Here is a 20665-nt window from a genome sequence, read left to right as displayed (position 1 = left end):
TGTATCCGTGATTCCATCACTCTTCCTGGGGTAGCCTGAATCCTAGCATTTTTTAACTAGGTGTTGAAGTATTTCCTGAGCATAATCTTCCTCCTGACCTTCCCTCTGAGTAATAATTATTTATGGTAGTCCCAGGCCCAGAGTGAAAACCTATTTGAATTCAAAGTCCATAGGTTCACCGTTTACCTGTGCGACCTTAGGCAAGTGACTTAACCTCCCTTTGGGCCTTAATTTCTAAATTATTTCATGTATTCATTCAACTAATGGCTATTGAGTAACTACTACAGATAGTCATTGAGCTTAGAGTCTTCTGTAAACAAGACATTCGAGTTCCCTGAATACCTAGGGTTTACATACAAGAATGAAAGCACTAAACATATGAGAACACAGACAACAGAACTCCAAACGTGGCAAATGTTGTAAGAAAATACAGTACGGTAATGGAATTGAAAAGGATGAGATGGAAGGGTTAATTTAGATGGACTAATTGAAAAAGGGATCTTTGAGAAGACAATATTTGAGCTAGTATCTAAAAGATTAGAGGAAGACAGCCACGTGGGTTACCTAGGGAAAGGATGTAATGGGCAGATATAAACAAATGCAAAGGTCTCAACAAAGTTTTCTGTATCAGAGGGGCACAGAAAAGCCACTGTGTCCAAAACATAGTGAACAACAGAGATTGCTATGAAGTAAAGTCAAAGAAGTAGGCAAGGGCCAGAACATATCAGCCCAGGAATGCTACAGTAAGGAGGCTGGGTTTCATTCTAATTGTAATGGAAGTGTTAGTGGGGATCTAGTCTAAATAAGCACTGTCCAATAAAACTTTATGTTATGATGAAAATGTTCTATATCTGTGCTATCTGATATAGATTCCATTTGACATTCAAAATAGAGACAGTGGGACTTAGGAACTACATATTTTATTATTTGTAATTTTAATAAAAATTAAATTAGTTTTAAATTAAAATTTCTAATCTAATAAATTTTTTTGTTTTGATAATTGAATTTAACCTATTTAATTAAAATCCATAATTTAATAACAATTAAAAATTAATTAAATGGCCAGGTGCAGTGGCTCACACCGGTAACCCCAGAGCTTTAGGAGGCTGAGGTGGGCGGATCACTTCAGGTCAGGAGTTTGGGACCAGCCTGGCCAACACGGTGAAACCCTGTCTCCACTAAAAATACAAAAAGTAGCTGTGCGTGATGGCAGGTGCCTATAATCCCAGCTACTTGGGAGGCTGAGGCAGGAGAATCGCTTGAACCAGGGAGGCAGAGGTTGCTGTGAGCCGAGTTTGTACCACTGTACTACAGCCTGGGAGACTGAGTGAGACTCTGTCTCAAAAAAAAAAATTATAATAAACGGTTAAATATAAATCATACTATGTGCTAGAGATGAGGACTACTCTAGAGAGTTAAGGGTTGCCTTAGGTAAATAATTTTCAATATGTACCTCAGAATACTCTTTGTCCACGGAGGGTCCACCTCAAGGAAGCAATGCGTCAAAGAGAGTTGGATTTATGGCCCCCTGATTTTTTGTTAAACTATAGAAGTTCTACTTTTCTCCTCTTTATTTATTGGGTTTTACAAGAGATTTCATTTAGAAAAGTATAGGCTGCTTAAAAACATTGGAAAGCACTCAACACTGGATTGACAACAGCGGTGCTGTCAGAGTGATATAAATTTAATTAAGAGCTTGATCACTTGCTAACTTACAGAACATAAACAAAATATTTTACTTTATTTTTATTATCTGTAAAAAGAGATACAAATAGTAATACCAATGTTATGGGTCACCTGTGTTGATTAGATGATGTCATCCAGGCAGAGTGCTTAGCAGAATGTGAGACCTATATCATGTGCTCAGCAGATATTAACCTCTACAGTTACTGTTATTCCGAGGTTAATCAGTCCAGAGGGTTTTTGCCCCTAGTCATATATAACTGGAAAGTCAGTTAGCTTGATAATCTACCTATAATATATAATATAATATAATATAGCTAAACCTTACTATTACCTTATTCAAGGTCATACAACTATGAAGGGTGTGAGTTGAGATTTGAATTTACTTTACTGTGATTCTAGCATTAGTGATACTAACCACTGAGCATTCATCTGTAAAATATAACTTCAGAGTTATACCGTAAACATATTCTTTAAATCAATAATTTTTTTTGTTTCTGAGACGGAATTGTTGCCCAGGCTGGAGTGCAATGGCATGATCTCAGCTCACCACAGCCTCTGCCTTCCGGGTTCAAGTGATTCTCCTGCCTCAGCCTCCCGAGTAGCTGGGATTACTGGCATGCAACATCATGCACAGCTAATTTTGTATTTTTAGTTGAGATGGGATTTCACCATGTTGGCCAGGCTTGTCTTGAGCTCCTGACCTCAGATGATCCACCTGCCTCAGCCTCCCAAACTGCTGGGATTACAGGCGTGAGTCACCATGCCTGGCCAAATCAATAAATATTTAATCCAGTAAAGGCAAATTGCAAAGGAAGCATGGTGAATAGTTATGAGAGGATCCTAATAATAATGAGAGGCTACTGCTATTTTAGTAATTTAAGCTCCTTTCAAATGATTGCAAAGAAAAAACTACTCTATGTTATATTCTAGAATTTAGTGCAAAAATGCTCAGCTGGGGCTATGACAGTTGTCTTCAGACAATTCTGATGTTTACCTCCCACTAAGAATCCCTGCTACTCTTGTTGACTGGATAGGTAGCTTACAGGAGCATTCATTTGTTCAATCATACTGTAACTCTATCACATGAATACTATTATTATTTCTATTTTATGTTAAATAAAGATAATACCTTAAAAGGTTAAGCAACCCATTTAAGGTCACATAGCTAGGAAGTATTTGACCTAGCATTTGAATGCAGTGACTGTGTGAGAGAACAAACTCTGGAGCTAAAGAGAGGAGTCAGTGTCTTAACTTATACAATGCAAACATGTATTATCATATGGATTTTAAATAAATTAGTCAAATTCAATTATCAAAAAAAATCTTAACCTGTTAAGTGATTGCAATAATTAAATAGGATCATGTGGTAAAACCCTTTCTGGTATTTTTGAACTGAAATTTCAAATTGCATAGAAGTTACCCTTTCTCTAGAAATAACCAGTTAGTTGGAAAGTGTGCAAAGCAGAGAGTGACAGAATTGATGTATCTCTAAAGCTGATGGAATAGGCAAGCTATTCAATTGGGTCCCTTGTCCTGGACTCTGCTTCTTGGTTTGTAAAGGGCTGATACACTCAGGAGAGAAAACGTCTTACGTATGACCACCCTCAATTGCCAACATAAGCCAAGTTGAGCTTTTATGACTTAAGCAGTTGCATCAATACTATTAATCCCAACAAAAATCTTAACAAATCCAGATTATATAATATACAAAACTCCCCAGCCTTTAACTGGGTTTCTGTTAAGCCCTGACAATTTAGAACACAGAGCACTTAACAAAAAAGGTAATTCATAATAGCTCAAGCTTAAAGACAAAAACTGACACCCTTAAACAAAGCGTTCTTTTTTGATATTTATTTCATGAATATTTGTTGAAGCCCCCAGGTATCAAATAGTTCTGTTAGGTGCTTGAGATACAGAACACAGCAGACGAAGTTCCTATATTCATGAAATGTACATTCCCACAGGTCAGATGAACAGTAAACAAAAAAGTAAAAGTATTACTAATACGTAGTAATGATTAATTCTAGGAAGAAAACTACAGCATTGTAAGTGGTTATATGGTAAGGGTATTTTGGACAGGGGAGTCAGAGAAAGCTGCTCTTAGGAAGTGGCCTTTGCCTGAGGATTTGATGAAGTGAGGAAATTGCCGTATGTACTTCTGGGAGAGGATCTTTCAAGGTATAGGATAGAAAGAGGGTGAAGGAGTTTTAAGGAGGAATGAACTTGGGCATTTGACTGAAAATAAAGAAGCCAGTGTGCCTGGAGCCCAGTGAGCTGGGTGAAGAATAGCAAGAGGACAGCATTGGGGAAAAAGGTGTCCTTCTAAACCATGATGAGGGCTTTAGATTACTGTCTTCTTGGAGGGCTTTGAGTAAGAGGAATGACATGATTAGATTTACATGATGAAAACATTTTGTTGCTAGATGAAAAATAACTGCAAGGAGGCAAATGTGGGAGCAAGGAAATTAGTTAGAAGGTTATTATATTAGGCTTGTCTAAAAAAGAAGATGGTTTGGACTAGAAGGGAGCTGTGACAGTGATGAAAAGTGGTCAGATTTCAGATATATTTTGAAAGTAGTGAACACAGAACTTACTGATGGATTACAAGTGGTTGTGAAAAAAGGGGGAATCTAGAAATAGTTCACTGAATGAATATAGCAAATGAAAACTTACTGAAGAGGCCATTCCAGGGATTACTTTAAACACTTTGCACAGAACATGGAGTTGAACAAATAAAAATTCCTAATAAGTGGTAGGAGTGATTTTTATTTTTATTAGCATTACTTCACAAGTATGTATTAAAACCCAAATAGGTGAATGTGTCAAGTGCTAATCTCTTTCCTATAATAAACACAAATATCAAAAACCAGCTTACCTCATGATGTTCATACAGTGGTTAGCAGCTCTTCTCGTGCTTCTGTGAGTCTTTCTTAACAGTTTACTTTTTGTAGCAAACATCTTACATATTATACCTGTTCCTCTTTAATCTTATTTTTATCCTAGGCTTGTTTCTAAATCCACCATATTCATTATTTCTACTATATTCAAACACTTTTGTTGTTTATGGAAGCTTTGATTTATATAAAGTTATCCTCTGCTCCATTTAATATTCTTTCAACCAATTTGACATATCAATCATGTTACATTAATTCAATAAAATATTATGCATCCATTAAAAAGAATAAAGTAGATTAATATGAGCTAACATCCGTAGATATTTTAAGTTAAAGAAGAGCAAGAGGAAACATAAAATAATAAAATATAAATATGAATACTGTAAAATAAAGAATAAGGCCGGATGAGGTGGCTCATGCCTGAAATCACAGCACTTTGGGAGGCAAAGGTGGGAGGATAGCTTGAGGCCAGGAGATTAAGACCAACCTGGACAACATAGTGAGATCCAATATCCACAAAAAATTATTTTAAATTAGCTGGGTGTGGTGGGCACACTGGTAGTCCCAGATACTCAAGAAGCTGAGGTAGGAGGATCACTTGAGCCCGGGAGTTGGAGACTACAGTGAGCTATGATTGGGCCAGTGCTCTCTAGCCTGTATGACAGAGTGAGACCCTGCCTCAAAAAATTATTTTAAATAATAAAATAAATAAAGAATAATTAATCTAACTTCTATATCTATCAGAAAAGGCTGGATTATGCTTTGGAAATCAACAACCTCAAAATCTCAGTACATTGAAACAATAGTCTAGTTCTTTCTCATGCCTCATATCCATCACAGAGTGCTAGGGAATGCTACACTTTGTTGTACTCACTACAAGGACTAGGGCCTATGGGGCAGGGGATTAAAGAAAACATCCCATTTATTTTCAACTATGTATTTCTCTTTAATTTGACATATACCAAGGAAAACAACATTCAGGAAGTATTTTGCTATTGAAAAATATTTTTCTGGTGTTTTAGACATGAAGTCCTTGCCTATGCCTATGTCCTGAATGGTATTGCCCACGTTTTCTTCTAGGGTTTTTATGGTTTTAGGTCTAATATTTAAGTCTTTAATCCATCTTGACTTAATTTTTGTATAAGGTGTAAGGAAGGGATGCAGTTTCAGCTTTCTACATATGGCTAGCCAGTTTTCCCAGCACCATTTCTTATATAGGGAATCCTTTCCCCATTTCTTGTTTTTGTCACGTTTGTCAAAGATCAGATAGTTGTAGATACGTGGCATTATTTCTGAGAGCTCTGTTCTGTTCCATTGGTCTATATCTCTGTTTTGGTACCAGTACCATGCTGTTTTGGTTACTGTAGCCTTGTAGTATAGTTTGAAGTCAGGTAGCATGATGCCTCCAGCTTTGTTCTTTTGCTTAGGATTGACTTGGCAATGCGGGCTCTTTTTTGGTTCCATATGAAATTTAAAGTAGTTTTTTTCCCAATTCTCTGAAGAAAGTCATTGGTAGTTTGATGGGGATGGCATTGAATCTATAAATTACCTTGGGCAGTATGGCCATTTTCACGATATTGATTCTTCCTACCCATGAGCATGGAATGTTCTTCCATTTGTTTGTATCCTCTTTTATTTCATTGAGCAGTGGTTTGTAGTTCTCCTTGAAGAGGTCCTTCACATCCCTTGTAAGCTGGATTCCTAGGTATTTTATTCTCTTTGAAGCAATTGTGAATGGGAGTTCACTCATAATTTGGCTCTCTGTTTGTCTGTTATTGGTGTATAAGAATGCTTGTGATTTTTGCACATTGATTTTGTATCCTGAGACTTTGCTGAAGTTGCTTATCAGCTTAAGGAGATTTTGGGCTGAGACGATGGGGTTTTCTAGATATACAATCATGTCATCTGCAAACAGGGACAATTTGACTTCCTCTTTTCCTAACTGAATACCCTTTATTTCCTTCTCCTGCCTGATTGCCCTCCCCAGAACTTCCAACACTATGTGGAATAGGAGTGGTGAGAGAGGGCATCCCTGTCTTGTGCCAGTTTTCAAAGGGAATGCTTCCAGTTTTCGCCCATTCAGTATGATATTGCCTGTGGGTTTGTCATAGATAGCTCTTATTATTTTGAGATACGTCCCATCAATACCTAATTTATTGAGAGTTTTTAGCATGAAGGGTTGTTGAATTTTGTCAAAGGCCTTTTCTGCATCTATTGAGATAATCATGTGGTTTTTGTCTTTGGTTCTGTTTATATGCTGGATTATGTTTATTGATTTTCGTATGTTGATCCAGCCTTGCATCCCAGGGATGAAGCCCACTTGATCATGGTGGATAAGCTTTTTGATGTGCTGCTGGATTCGGTTTGCCGGTATTTTATTGAGGATTTTTGCGTCGATGTTCATCAGGGATATTGGTCTAAAATTCTCTTTGTTGGTTGTGTCTCTGCCAGGCTTTGGTATCAGGATGATGTTGGCCTCATAAAATGAGTTAGGGAGGATTCCCTCTTTTTCTGTTGATTGGAATAGTTTCAGAAGGAATGGTACCAGCTGCTCCTTGGACCTCTGGTAGAATTCAGCTGTGAATCCATCTGGTCCTGACTTTTCTTGGTTGATAAGCTATTAATTATTGCCTCAATTTCAGAGCCTGTTAAAAATATGGAACTCTTCACGAATTTGCATGTCATCCTTGCTCAGGGGCCATGCTAATCTTCTCTGTATCGTTCCAAAACAATGGCAACAAAAACCAAAATTGACAAATGGGATCTAATTAAACTAAAGAGCTTCTACACAGCAAAAGAAACCACCATCACAGTGAACAGGCAACCTACAGAATGGGAGAGAATTTTTGCAATCTACTCATCTGACAAAAGGCTGATATCCAGAATCTACAATGAACTCAAACAAACCTACAAGAAAAAAACAAACAACCCCATCAAAAAGTGGGCAAAGGATATGAACAGACACTTCTCAAAAGAAGACATTTATGCAGCCAAAAGACAAATGAAAAAATGCTCATCATCACTGGCCATCAGATAAATGCGAATCAAAACCACAATGAGATACCATCTCACACCAGTTAGAATGGCAATCATTAAAAAGTCAGGAAACAACAGGTGCTGGAGAGGATGTGGAGAAATAGGAACACTTTTACACTGTTGGTGGGACTGTAATCTAGTTCAACCATTGTGGAAGTCAGTGTGGTGATTCCTCAGGGATCTAGAACTAGAAATACCATTTGACCCAGCCATCCCATTACTGGGTATATACCCAAAGGACTATAAATCATGCTGCTATAAAGACACATGCACACATATGTTTACTGCGGCACTATTCACAATAGCAAAGACTTGGAAACAACCCAAATGTCCAACAATGATAGACTGGATTAAGAAAATGTGGCACAAATACACCATGGAATACTATGCAGCTATAAAAATGATGAGTTCATGTCCTTTGTCAGGACATGGATGAAGCTGGAAACCATCATTCTCAGCAAACTACTGCAAGGAGAAAAAACCAAACACCACATGTTCTCACTCATAGGTGGGAATCGAACAATGAGAACACATGGACACAGGAAGGGGAACATCACACACTGGGGCCTGTTGTGGGGTGGGGCAAGGCGGGAGGGATAGTGTTAGGAGATATACCTAATGTTAAATGATGAGTTAATGAGTGCAGCACACCAGCATGGCACACGTATACATAAGTAGCAAACCTGCACGTTGTGCACATGCACCCTAAAACTTAAAGTATAATTAAAAAAAGAAAAATATTTTTCTAAGCATTTAGCAAAGATTATATCTAAAAGTTATATAAAATAAGCTTTTTAAATTACATTTTTGTCTTCTTTACATTTATTTTCTTTATTAAAAATAATAAGGCTAGGCGTGGTGGCTCACGTCTGTAATCCTAGCACTTTGGGAGCTTGGAGCCCAGGAGTTCAAGACCAGCCTGGGCAATATGGCAAAAATAAAAAATACAAAAATTAGCCAGGTGTGGTGGCACACACCTGTAGTCCCAGCTACTCAGCAGGCTGAGGTGGGAGGATCGCTTGAGCTTCGTAGTCAGAGGTTACAGTGGGCCAAGATAGTGACACTGCACTCCATTCTGGACAACTGAGTGAGATCATGTTTCATCTTCATCATCATCATCATCATCATCATCATCATCATCAATCTTTATATTATTTAAAGAGTAATTCAATGGTTTAACATTATGATGAATGTTTGTGGCACATGGGATGTGTATAAGGGCCAAGCCAATTTTTTTTTTTCCCCTATACAAGCTTTACTTTCCCATTGAGTTTTTGAGAAAAAAAGATCGATTGCCTTAATTTTCAAGCAAGCGTCCCTCAAAAAGAAGTTAGAACTTAAAAATAATATTTCTTTTATGGCATCTAACAAAATACTCTTCTCTTCTTCCTCAGCTGCAAAAGGGTCCTAATGTGGCTAATGCTAATATTCATGAAGATGAAAGATACGTTTTTCTAGTCCTTTCTGTTAGTAAAGGATGTATATATTCCATTTCCTGAATATGAGAAGAAAGTTTAGAGATAATAACGTAGTTATTAGCCCTCCTCTCTTAAAGAGTTAATAGAAAAGGAGAGTCAACATATGTAGTGGAATAAATGAATAATAAATCCAATTATTTTTATATATATACATATATGCCATATATGTATATATATAATGATAATTGGATATTTATATTGTATATGTATATATTATATATACATATATGGCATATAGGTATAAATAATAATAATTTGATTTATTAATTCTTTCAGTTCTGTTAGAAAAGGTTCATTTTTAACTCCAGAACACTGCACCCTGCCTATCAGAGAAAGTAGGTCAAATATTCACTTTTGAGGCTATATAGAGATAAAACTGCTAAATATGTAAAACACAGATGGAAAGCTCTCCATGATGCTTTTTCCTTATGATGTTTGGGAGTTGCTGATGACCAAACTCTTTAGAGAAATTACTGGATGCCCAAAGACCTCTGACAAACGCAGGAACCTTGAGAGGAACAGAGTTTGTTGTCTGGGGAATTCTGAAAGCTCTATTAAAATAGGCCTAAAACTGCCATTGGCATAAACAAGGTGTCGCTGGGATTTTCAGTCTTTATTCCTTTTTTTTTTTTCCTGAGTCATCTCAGGTAGACTGGCAAAGGGGTAAAATTTTATCTTTTCAGTACTTTTGACTCTCTCCCTACCTTCCATTTTTTCTTGTTGACTGACTACATATATTGGCTCTCCTTTCTATTAACTTTTTAAGAGAGGAGGGCTAATAACTACATTATTACCTCTAAACTTTCTTCTCATACTCAGAAAATATTGTATATTGCTTATTTTTAAAAAATGTTGAGAATATATTTAACTTACCAAATAAAAGGTGGTTTGATTCCAAATTTACAAATTGAAATTGTTTTGTTATTTTAACATGCCATTCTTCTTAATATAACCCATAAATTGGATTTATTATTCATTTTCAGCAAAATTAAATGACTGGATTCACCCTAGACTACTTAATGTTTCAGGGAAACTGCATTGAGCTCTATGTGCTGCATATTGTTGAACTCAATGCTTGGGGTACAAGGACCAGTAAGATGTAGTTTTACACTTAGAAGAATAATGTTTGAGTAGGGAAGTATAGATAAAGAAGCCAAATGTAAAAAAAAGTGCTACATTGGAAAACAAAGTAGAGTATAATCTTGAAAGTTCAGGGAAAACTTCCTACATATATGAACCTGGAACTGACTGGGTTTTAGAGAACAAAAAGATTTCAGACAAAAAGTATCATCCAGAATTACTGACCATAAATCTTGACATCTAATTATCTCTCCCACACCCACTCGCAGGCATAAATGAATAATCTACATTGAATACCTTTTCAGACATTTTGTCATAATACTTATCATCAATCTTTTCAAAACTTTATTGTTTTCTTTAACTCCTTCTGAATTACATGAGAAACTTTTCAAGGAGAACTACAAACCACTGCTCAATGAAATAAAAGAGGATACAAACAAATGGAACAACATTCCATGCTCATGGGTAGGAAGAATCAATATCGTGAAAATGGCCATACAGCCCAAGATAATTTATAGATTCGATGCCATCCCCATCAAGCTACCAATGACTTTCTTCACAGAATTGGAAAAAACTACTTTAAAGTTCATATGGAACCAAAGAAGAGCCTGCATCGCCAAGTCAATCCTAAGCCAAAAGAACAAAGCTGGAGGCATCATGCTACCTGACTTCAAACTATACTACAAGGCTACAGTAACCAAAACAGCATGGTACTGGTAACAAAACAGAGATATAGATCAATGGAACAGAACAGAGCCCTCAGAAATAATGTCGCATATCTACAACTATCTGATCTTTGACAAACCTGAGAAAAACAAGCAATGGGGAAAGGATTCCCTATTTAATAAATGGTGCTGGGAAAACTGGCTAGCCATATGTAGAAAGCTGAAACTGGATCCCTTCCTTACACCTTATACAAAAATTAAGTCAAGATGGATTAAAGACTTAAATGTTAGACCTAAAACCATAAAAACCCTAGAAGAAAACCTAGGCATTACCATTCAGGACATAGGCATGGGCAAGGACTTCATGTCTAAAACACTAAAAGCAATGGCAACAAAAGCCAAAATTGACAAATGGGATCTAATTAAACTAAAGAGCTCTGCACAGCAAAAGAAACTACCATCAGAGTGAACAGGCAACCTACAAAATGGGAGAAAATTTTCACAACCTACTCATCTGACAAAGGGCTAATATCCAGAATCTACAATGAACTCAAACAAATTTACAAGAAAAAAACAACCCCATCAAAAAGTGGGCAAAGGACATGAACAGACACTTCTCAAAAGAAGACATTTAGGCAGCCAAAAAACACATGAAGAAATGCTCACCATCACTGGCCATCAGATAAATGCGAATCAAAACCACAGTGAGATACCATCTCACACCAGTTAGAATGGCGATCATTAAAAAAGTCAGGAAACAACAGGTGCTGGAGAGGATGTGGAGAAATAGGAACACTTTTACACTGTTGGTGGGACTGTAAACTAGTTCAACCATTGTGGAAGTCAGTGTGGCAATTCCTCAGGGATCTAGAACTAGAAATACCATTTGACCCAGCCATCCCATTACTGGGTATATACCCAAAGGACTATAAATCATGCTGCTATAAAGACACATGCACACGTATGTTTATTGCGGCACTATTCACAATAGCAAAGACTTGGAACCAACCCAAATGTCCAACAATGATAGACTGGATTAAGAAAATGTGGCACATATACACCATGGAATACTATGCAGCCATAAAAAAGGACGAGTTCATGTCCTTTGTAGGGACATGGATGAAATTGGAAATCATCATTCTCAGTAAACTATCGCAAGAACAAAAAACCAAACACCGCATATTCTCCCTCATAGGTGGGAATTGAACAATGAGAACACATGGACACAGGAAGGGGAACATCACATTCTGGGGACTGTTGTGGTGTGGGGGGAGGGGGGAGGGATAGCTTTAGGAGATATACCTAATGCTAAATGACGAGTTAATGGGTGCAGCACACCAGCATGGCACATGTATACATATGTAACTAACCTGCACATTGTACACATGTACCCTAAAACTTAAAGTATAATAATAATAAAATTAAAAAAAGAAACTTTTCAGTACAAAAGCTCTTCAATAAGCCCAGTTTACATTTTTCATTCATATTCCACTGGTGTTTACAAAATGTCTTTTAGAAGCTTGAAACACTTTCAAAGGGACCAGTGGGAAATAGCTGTTTCACATTTGATTTATCATCACCACAAGTTCATTATTAACTCCATAACACTGCACTCTGCCTATTAAAGTAGGTCAAAGATTCACTTTCTACAAGGATATGTAGGGATAAAACTGCTAAATATGTAAAACATAGACTGAAAGCTCTCCATCTTCCCTTTAGTCAAGGCTTCTATGTGATAATGATTATTTGAGGTTGCAAACAGGACACAAGGTTGTGGCAGAAGTAATTCATAGGGATTGGATGGGGCAAATAAATTGGAGGAGTATTTTTTACATATTAGTGTTCTTTTATTTGTCATTCGATCTATTCAACAAATGTTTTTTGATTATCTGTGTGCATATTACCAATATCCAGTCTAGGTGATAGAAATAAAGCATTGAACAAGACAGACAAATTTGTCTTCTTGTGGGATTTGTATTTTAGCCATTTAAAAATTACAGCAAATTAAATTTAAAAAGTAACATGACTTCAGAAGATTAGTATAAAATGATATACATGTAGAGTGGAGAAATTTTTTTTACTGTAATGGCTAGGTAGAATAAATATTTGCTTAAAATTCTGTACAGTATTCACCCCCTTCCTCCTATAGAGGAGCAATTCTGCATTTCATGTGGTTTTAGTGAGAGATTGTACTCCACATTCTAGTCTGGAAGCTAAAAGGATCAGATCCTCTCTTACTTCAGTTTGACAGAGCCAGGGCTCAAAAATGTGAATTAGCTTAGTTAATTAGATATTCCGGTTTGCAATTTTTAATCTTGATCAAAGGATGCAAAGATGTGGTAGGATACCTTTAGGAGTCATTCACTACATCAACTACAGCAATGATGCCCAAACTTTTCCTCTTAGGAAGAAACAGACTGTGTTTTCTGTTCCAAAGCTATTTGACCCAACTTACATCTTTGTTTTCTAAGCCTGCATCTCCAAATTCCCACTAGCTCTGTGAATTCATAGTATTGCTCAAATAGATATCCATCTGTGAAGCAGGTCCACTGTGTACTGGTTACTAACTTGTCTGATTTGGTGAGACAGAACACCCACACACAAAACAAGTTACATGAGGCAGATTTATTATCTAACTGAGAGGCAACAAGTGACAATAAAAGCCTAGGATTCAGGGCATGCCAGTCCCCCAAGGCTCAGGAAAGCTGCCCAGGTTGGATGGAGTCTTGTTTGAATGTACCGCACTTGCACTGCAGCTACAGGACCCTTGAAAGCATCCCACCCTAGGTTTTATACGAGGGGAAGGAAAACATGACCCACTGGACTAAAACATTGAAGAGCAACTTGTTTCTAGGAGGAACTGGAACAGAGCCCTGGCTGTTCTAGTAAGTTTCTCCCTATCTTAGTGTGTCCAGAATTTAATCCTTCTGTTGGGTTCCTGGTCTCCCTGACTTCAAGAATGAAGCTGTGGACCTCGCGGTGAGTTGTTACAGCTCTTAAAGGTGGTGCGTCCAGAGTTATTTGTTCCTCCCAGTGGGTTTGTGATCTCGCTGACTTCAGGAATGAAGCTGCAGACCCCCGTGGTGACTGTTACCGCTCTTAAAGTTGGTAGAGATCCAAAGAGTGAGCAGCAGCAAGATTTATTGTGAAGAGGGAAAGAACAAACCTTCCAAAGCAGGGAAGGGGACCTAAGCGGGTTGCTGCTGCTGGCTGGGGTGGCCAGCTGTTATTCCCTTATTTGTCCCTGCTCATGTCCTGCTGATTGGTCCATTTCACAGAGTGCTGATTGGTGTGTTTACAGTCGTTTAGCTAGACATAGAGCACTGATTGGTGCATTTTTACAGAGTGCTGATTGGTGCATTTACAATCCTATAGTGAGACACAGAGCGCTCATTGGTGCGTTTTTACGGAGTGCTGATTGGTGCATTTACAATCCTTTAGCTAGACACAGAGCACTGATTGGTGCATTTACAATCCTCTAGCTAGACAGAAAAGTTCTCCAAGTCCCCACTTGACCCAGGAAGTCCAGCTGGCCTCACCTCTCATTAAGATGTTACATCCTCAGAACATTCTACAGTTGTACTTAAGAACTACAAACAGGAAAGGGGGAGAAACTGGGTGAGTCTAAGGTCACCCAGAAAACTGTTCTGCAGTTTACCACTGATCCAGATGGCCCCCCTTAGCAAAGCTTGTCCATTTCCTATGCCCAATGACTTCCCCAGATTTGGAGTTGGAGATTGGTCTTGTCAGATTGATGTAACACCTGCACTGACACAATCTCTTTGCAACATCATTGAGCCATCGGCAGTATACATTTCACTAGGCCCAGGAGTATATTTGACTACTATCCATAAGCAAGGTGCTCAGGCCTGCCCAGAGCAGTGACCTAACAGAGGATCCCAGTGATACAGGTAAGAGGTTACTAAAGTTGTCAAAAAAAAGATCCTTCCAGTGATCCCACTGTCTGCAGCCAGTGCACCTGCTTCTGTACCTCCTCTACTTGTGCTTCTACAATAACTGAAGTTTATCTAGGTACAGCAGAAGGTGTTGGCAATTGCATATACTCCTCCAAGTTGGGCTAAATAGATCTAGATCCATTCTGTTGCCTAAAACAATCTTCCCAAGGAAGTTGGGGATGTCTGTTGGGCTGGCAAGGCAGTGGCTGTGGAAGAAGCAATATTTACTATGGTCAGAAATAGGTTTTGCATAATTTTTTCATGAGCACGGACTCCTGTATCTGGTATCAAAGAGCTCACAAAGGGCATAAACCCAGAGCCAGTTAGTAAGCCTGCCAGGCCAGTGGTGCATTTCATTTTCAGGGGTGATATCTAGGAGCACTTCCAGCATGCAGGATCCCACCATTCATCAGGCATGACATTGCTCATCCTATATTTGAGTCACCACTGAACCACTGAACCACCTGCAGAGAAAGATGTAACTTTCAGGTGTACACAGCAACCCTTCTCTCACTTTATTGTTCAGTGACACATTCATGGGTACGAAGGCATTGGAATTCACCAGCCAAGTCTTGAGTTAGTTACATGAACTCGGTTTTCTTAAAATATTGTCCATGAAGCCCCTACGCAGAGGGCTAACAACAGTTCAGTCCTTGTTTTCATTTTCACCACTGGGACACTTCTTGTTCAGGTGATCAAAGGAGCATAAAGTGTCAAAGTGCAAGCCTACCAAAGTTTTCTGTTATAGTTGTGACATTTTGGCATTGAGTCAGTTAAGTTAAAACAGAGCACCTCTGATTCTCTTCCATGTGGTGGGCGCCAAATCCACACTGAAGTGTGTGCTGTGGCATTAGGAATGTGTGTGTAGTTTACCACTGACAGGATGAGAAGTTGCTGCTGTCTGTAACAGAGTAAGGTCTAAGATGGCAAATCTAACCCTTAGTCAGGCTACCCAAGGTGGCTGCTGCCTGGGAGAGCCTAATGAAAGTGTTGTGCTTCCAGGCCTCTGCTGCCACATCGTTGTAAAATAAAACAGATTTATAGATGAGTGCCCTACACTTCACCCCTCTTGGGGTTTTAGGTGTTTCTACTTATTGGATAGGGTTTGGGCTGGGTAGACATAGTATCCAATTTTGTCTGTCCCAGTCCCCAGGTTACCACATCTGCAGGTACTAATTGTCCTTCTTGCTTGAGCCAGAACATTAAAACAGCTCTCCAGTTCAGAAAGGAAAGTCACATCCTGTACCAACAAGACATGTTTGGTAATGCTGCCCACTTGACTGAAGGGTTTAGATTTCCCCAGTGTCCCTAGAGAGTCCTGGCATTCTGGTATTCCTTGGTTCCATCCAATAATCCTGTGGGATCCCATAGAGAGCAGTGACCCAGGAGAGGCATCGTTTTCAGGTTAGACTTAGGGGTCCTGTCTGGGGTATTATGGTGGCCTGAACTGCAAACTGCCCCCCAGGACATGTACTCCAAAGGAAAAAGAAAGAAATAAATGGTTGGGAACACTGAGATTGGGATTTGCAGATGTAGCCTAATCAAGCATCTGACTGGTTACCTCCACCCCGACTGAGGCCATTGTTTCTCAATGGGTGCTGCAGTGTCATGTTTCCCTCACATCACAGTGCAGAGTTTAGTGTCCATGCTGCTCTAGTCAGATGGGGAACCACCCCACTAGCAGGACATCCTAATGCTCTTTCTTCAGTTGCTTTGCAAGTCGGATCACAAGCTCTCTTCCAGGGAGGACATGGTAGGCCTAGCATCCATATGAGTGATACACATTTGTCCTTTCCAGGCAGCAAGTTATTGTCATGGTCCTTGTCCCCATATAGGGGATCCTTTGATAGTCCAATCACTCAGTTGCTGTTCTCTTGACTACATGGCTAGGTTGTAGATAAAGGCCCATACATTGGTGAAAATGTAGCAAGATAGGCTGGTAAGTGGTGGCCTGCGTGGCCATCATTGGTGCATGTAGTTTGACCCTTGGGGCAGAATGTTCATGTTCAGCCTCAGTAAAAATATGGCCATTCACTCACCAGATGGGGGCTGCAGTCCAGTGGACCCTGTCTGCTTTTAGTTTTGTAGGGGCATCAGTGAATCATGCCATACCATCAGTAGGCACAGGAGGAGCCAAAGCATCCCCTGAGGGTCACTTGGTCCATTCTAGAAAGCTAGCCATTTATTCATGGAGCCCACTGCTTCCCTGGAAATCTGGCTGAAGCCAACCTTAAATGTATGCTTTCCATTTGATAAGTGGGCTCTGCTAAGCCTGTCCAATTTTATTGGTGAGGTTTGTAGGCAAACACATAAAAATAGGCAGTTCCTATTGCAGCAATCACATGTGGCATTCTGGCCATAAAACATTCTATTTTTATCAGTGCCCAATAGTAAGCAAGGAGTTGCCATTCAAAAAGGGAGTATATCTGTTGGCTATATCAGGAAACTTATAAAGTGCTAGGGCAGCCCAATGGCAGTTTTCTGTTGCCCCAGATGACAATCAGTGTGCATACAAGTTGCACACTTCTGTAATTGCAATGGGCTAGCAGGCTCTGAAAGTTGCAAAGGCAGTACCTGGGCCACAGCTTTTTGAATGGTTTCTCAGTCCTGCTGTTTCAAAGCCTTTCAGAGTTGATGGCTTTGTTGGCCACTTTGATTATGATGGCCAAAAGAACACTAAGGTGGGGTATGCTGTCTTCAGTACCCAGAGGCCTCTTGGCTGCTGGGCCTCCATGTTACTTAGCTGGTGCCACCAAGACCAATAGTATTTTCTTAACTGTATCTGAATATTCACTTGGCTTCCCATCTAACTGGCCCTGGCATTCAGCCTGTAACAGTCTTAATGTTCTAGAGGTCTTTTTGAGCAGCCCAACTGTAGTGTTACTTTGTGACATGGTGGTTTGTAATATTTTTGTTTATAGCAATTCCTCAGTTAACCAGGTAATGTGCTACTCTCTACTTAGTATGGAATACTACTTTAGCTGAATAACTCATTTGGACTTGGGTAGTTTAGGTGGCAAGCAGGAGTAGATATGCCCCATTGTTATGGCATGAATTTTTAGCTATGAGGGGTCATACCTCTGCAGGTGGCAGTGATGTTCTGCACCACAAATGATCAAAATGTCAATGTCTATAATGCACTGAGTGGGGGAACCATGGTCATTGGTACCTGAAATGCCCCAAAAGGCCTGACCCATAAGCAGATAAGCAACATGGGTGACCTCATTTGTCTCAAAACCTCCTAATGTCATCAGCTTAATGTTTTTCTCTTTTCCCCTTTAATCCTGACAGGAGTAAAGGCCACTGGCCTCCAGTGGGGACCCTATTTCTAACTGCACTATTTGGCCCTATCACTAATTACACCATTAAATTTGAGAAATTTGGGCCTGCAATGTCCTTTTATCAAACAAACACACCAACCAAGCTGCCTAAGACTTGCCTGGCTTTTCCTCATATTTGTCCTTTAGATCACAAGTCTCCATTTCTGTAAAGGCTCAAATTGCACATGTTGGTTCCCTCTCAAATGCCTCAGGGTCCTTATGAGCATTTACTTTTTGAGCCCTCTGGTCCCAGGAATGAGTGACCACATACATGTCTGACAACCAGAGAATTGTATTCTGTGCTTCCCCGTTTCCATATTCCTTTTTCTTTGCCTCAATCCATGCAGCCAATTCATTCACATCCATTGGGAGTGACCTATGTCCCATTTATTGCGCTTCCTTTCCCATAACGCATCCAGCTGCATGTCCAGTCCCTACATCCCCAGGCTGACATTTTTTCTTGGGTCAGGTCCTGGGGGTTATTGTCTTCTCAGCTTCACCAGGAAGCCATGATTCTATCAAGGAGGACACTGCTCACTGCACCATCTTTGTGAAGCAAGGTCACTGTGCACTAGGTACTAACTTGTCTAAGTCTAGTGAGACAGAACACACCCACACATAACAAGTTAATGAAGTTGATTGGACTTATTACAAACAGATTGGCAGCAAGGAACAACAGAGGTTTAGGATTCAGAGCCAGCCAGTCTTCCAAGGCCAAGGGAGGCTGCCATGGTGGATGGCATTTCCTCAGTGTATGTCTCACTTGCACCAGAGCTGAGGAACCTCAGAAACCATCCCAGCCCACGTTTTATAACAGAGAGCAACATGCCATCCTGGGCTAACATGCGAAAGCAGACCCTTTTTCTAGTAGGGACTGGAACAGAGCCTGAGCTGTTCTGGCCAGTTCTTCTCTATTTTAGGATATTGCATTCCCAGCACATTCCACAGTTACTCTTGATATCTACAAATGTGAAAAAGGAGAAAACTGGGTCCATTCAAGATCACTTAGAGAACTGTCCAGCACCACCCTTTTGCATGGAGCTGCCAGAGCTGGTTTCTGTTGCTTGCTGTGCTCATATCTTAACTGTACAGTAGATTTGAGTACTTCAGTGATTAAAAATACATTTCAGCACATTGATTCCTGGTGACTGGAATTACCTACTATTAGTTCTGCTATATTTTCAAATACCTGTATCTCCCTCAAAAACCCTGATATTTAATCCAAATAACTTACTTTTTATCTCTAAGAAGTTATATACCGAGAAAGATAATTTAGATAACAAGAGGTTTTGACATGAAAACTTGAAAATATGTTTTCATTTCCATAGAAGGTCATGATGTAATAATGCCTTTGCTCTTATTTCTATAATCCATAGTTTCAAAAATAGACATTGTGTAGATTTGTCTGAGAATTAACTAGGTTGGTTCTACACCTTCAGCAGTTTTTTAAACTGTTTATGAAGAAAGTGTACATATACATAAACATAAATTTATTTAGGCAACTTGTTGGTATTATATCAGTGGTAAAAACTTTGGAACTTATACTATATCTTATGTAGTATAGTATACATATTTATAATATAGTACATAATGTATTATTATATTATTATATTCTAGATATAATTTATTTACTATAATTATATTATGCTATGTACATTAATATTAAAGTATAAGTTTGTTAAGAACTGTAACTACTAAGTAGCTTATACTCTATAGATAATGGATTAGTTAATTTTCCTTTAATCATATGTAGGTAGCCAGCAATTTTGGTACAACTTTCTGGTAGTCGTTGCTGACAATATGTGCTCTAGAAAATATGCAAAAAATGAAAGACTTGTGCAATGTCTTTGAGGAATTTAAGTGTTTTCCAGTTTTTTCAAAGTCATGGCAAGGGATGTTTCAGAATGAAAGATTACCTTGTATGTGTGTATATGTATATTTAAACAGTATAATTAAAAATATATGTATGTTGCCTTCTGGACTAGCAATCTTTATATTGGAAAATGTTTTTTGACCTTTTATAAAGCAATTGACATATTATGATGTATGATTTAGTTTGAAATAATGCAAAGGGCATTTTCTTGTTCATATTTGACGGAAGAGGGGGGAGTTTTAGAAACAAAGGCATTTTGTGGCATTAAGCAGAAAATCAATATAGTAATTATTCTTTTAGCCAGAATGTTTACCTTATATTTCCTAATTCTTGCTCACTTCCTTTGTGCACTAAGGGAATACAATCACAAACTGAAGATGTGTGGTTCATCTGTAAGGAAATGTGGTCTTACGGTTGTTGATAAATAAGAAAGAAAAAATAACTCAGAGTTACTTATCTGCTAGGTTGGAACAATTATTATCGGGAATACAATGGAAGGGAAGATTGTGGAATTGGGATATTAATGGTGTACCCCATTGGGTTCATTTTGATTAAATCTCAAAGTACTTGATAATTGTTTATCCTTGACTTGTTTGTAATTTAGAAACAATAATGACAGATGAAGAATGCTTATGAGTAACTGATTAAGCAGTGATGGCAGTTGCCAAATCCAGTGA

The 20665-nt window shown here is 38.7% G+C and overlaps 1 non-coding gene across 1 annotated transcript; it reads right to left on the bottom strand.

The window, feature by feature from the left end:
• Positions 1 to 7230: 7230 nt before the first annotated feature.
• LOC112133532 (U6 spliceosomal RNA) lies at positions 7231 to 7333 on the bottom strand. Its single transcript, XR_002915179.1, has one exon. It is a non-coding gene; the product is annotated as a U6 spliceosomal RNA (small nuclear RNA).
• Positions 7334 to 20665: the final 13332 nt, after the last annotated feature.

This window comes from Pongo abelii, chromosome 4, assembly GCF_028885655.2.
Source record: "Pongo abelii isolate AG06213 chromosome 4, NHGRI_mPonAbe1-v2.0_pri, whole genome shotgun sequence".
NCBI lineage: Eukaryota > Metazoa > Chordata > Mammalia > Primates > Hominidae > Pongo > Pongo abelii.
Note: the sequence above shows the minus strand (reverse complement) of the source record. Positions and strands in the feature narration are given on the sequence as shown.